General features: G+C 50.1%; 1 non-coding gene across 1 annotated transcript; it reads right to left on the bottom strand.

Annotated features, from left to right (window-relative positions):
• Positions 1–1,421: 1,421 nt before the first annotated feature.
• Positions 1,422–1,526, bottom strand: LOC111817377. Its single transcript, XR_002821597.1, has one exon. It is a non-coding gene; the product is annotated as a U6 spliceosomal RNA (small nuclear RNA).
• Positions 1,527–2,330: the final 804 nt, after the last annotated feature.

Here is a 2,330-nt window from a genome sequence, read left to right on the forward strand (position 1 = left end):
ACTCTCTGTGTTGGAAGTGTCTGAGGAATGACAGGTTTCAGAGTGGTGTGGACTCCCCAGTGTGGCCTCCTGCTGTCTTCTGTCCTCCTGGCCGGCAGCCAGAGACATCTGCAGAGTTGACGCTGCTTGAGCTTTACAGAAATTACAAACTGGTGTGGACACAAGACGAGGGCTTCTGACCCCCGGACTGTGGTGGTGACAAGAATGATAAATGTGACCTCCGGCCCCTTGGAAGTGCTGCTGCTTCTCCCTGAGTGGCAAGCTCTTCTCTACTGTGGAATTTCCCCTGGAAAATTTTCCCAAGCCACTTTGTCCCCTTTGAATGGAGCTGTGTGCTGAAGTCTCGGCTGCGCACTTTAGCGCGTGATGGGGTGAGGGATGTGTGTCAGTGCTGGGAAGGACTCAGTGACGGCGTAAGCCAGCTGCACCCCAACGTCGAAGGTGGAGGCGCACAGGAGGAGCGCAGAGCCCTGTGCCAGCACTACCACTGGCGGGCGCGCCGCGGTCACCCCGCCTGTGTCTCCTGCCAGTGTCCTACGCTGGTTCCCTTTCTGTCATTCAGTGGGGAGACTCGGAACTGAGGCAGAGACCTGGTTCCGGGAGACCCCTAGGTGCTCAGCTCTTAAACCACTGGGGTCGGCAGCTTGAGGCATGCGGCGGCAGCGGCAGGATGGAATTACAAGGCACAAACGGTGGACGGGGAACTGGACAGTGCGCTCATGGATGTTGCATCTAATTCTCATTTAAGCAGAAGGTTTCAACCTCCACTACTAAGATGGGAGAAAATTGCTTCCTATTAAGGCAGTGATCCGACTCCTGTGCATGTTCTGTCTCTGAATGTAAGCCTCTCTTAATTAATAAGCAGGTCACAATCTCGGGTCCCTTTCCTGTGGAATGACTCTTGCCCCGTACTTCTCTTTTATGGTCAAGCTTCCATTTTTGACTTAGAATCGCTGGCTCTGTGCATGTGACGTAAGATCTTTGGGAGCTCACACTTCACTCCTGGCCCCAGTGCTTTCCGAAGGCTGGGTAGCTTCCGAGGTGAGTGACACGCCGAGGATGCCCAGCGCGGCCGGCCCCAGACGGGCTGGCGAACGGGGCCTCTTCTGGCGCTCGGGAGGAGGCAACACAGCCTGCCCACCCATTTCTGGAGAGGCTTTCTTGAGGCCTTTCAGGTTTGCCTCAGTATCGGGTCTTGTTCTCTGTTTTAATCAGATGTTAATGCTTTATTTTATTTTAATTTTTTTATTTTTTGCCCCAAATGCCTTCAGGGCAGGTTTGGCTGGCTTGAGCTGTGGGGATCAAACCACAGCAACCTGAGCCTGACTGCTTTGTTGAAGCAGCCACTTAAAGAGCTGAGCTAAGGGGCAGGCCCCCTGTTAATGCTTTAATATTCATGATTTATTTTCCAATTCTTTTTTCAAAATATGAAATACTTAACAAATATGTGAGTTATACTTGTGCAGGGGCCATGCTAAGCTTCTCTGGATTGTTCCCATTTTAGTCCTTGTTCCGCCAAAGAGGGCATTATTTTCCATCCTCGAACAGAACAAGGGACTTGAGAATTGGCCTTCTGTGCATAAGGCTTGCAGGCCTGTGAAGTGCCAGTGGTACACTGGTGAGTTTTAGCAGGGGCCTTGGTGCTGGGCCAAGGCCTTGGAGGTGGCTCTGGTGTGAGGTCCCACCACACTCTCACCCTCGCCAGTAGGCTGGGACACAGGTGCAAGTGTTCTTGTCACAGGAAACTCAAAGGATACTCAAGGTGTGTTCTCTGCTTCTGCTATTTGTTCCAAGCAAGTGTGACGTTTGCCATTGCAGGAAATGGACAGAGAGGGTAAGTAATGTGTAAAATTCCATTTTGGTTATTTCCAGGCAGTAAGTAGACACAACACAACATCTCTCTGTTTAATGGCGGTACGCCTGGTGAGTTTACTCGAATCTTCTGATCACTGGCAACACAGAGACAGTCTCGTGGTATGGTAGGGGTGATGAGAAGCTCCAGGCAGCAGAGGTCCCAAGAGCCAGCAGTCCCTGCCCTTGCTTCTCTGTCCCTCCTGCACAGACACAGGAGGCAGTTGGTATCTGCTGTATAGCAGCTGTGGCTCGTGGAAGCATTTTGCCACTTTGGGCTGGGTCAGCAGCACTAGTTCATTTCTTACAGTAAGCTTGCATTAGGATTTCAGTATTTTAGAGGAGAAATAATTTCAAAATCAAGTAGTATTTATTGTCTCTAAATTGTGTATTTAAAACGGAGAAGAATTAATGAAATTAATGTAAACTTTCTTATAGTTGCCATCATTTTATAATTACCTCTGAACCTCCTAGCTCTG

This window comes from Octodon degus, unplaced genomic scaffold, assembly GCF_000260255.1.
Source record: "Octodon degus isolate 3935 unplaced genomic scaffold, OctDeg1.0 scaffold00056, whole genome shotgun sequence".
In the NCBI taxonomy this organism is placed as follows: Eukaryota; Metazoa; Chordata; class Mammalia; order Rodentia; family Octodontidae; genus Octodon; species Octodon degus.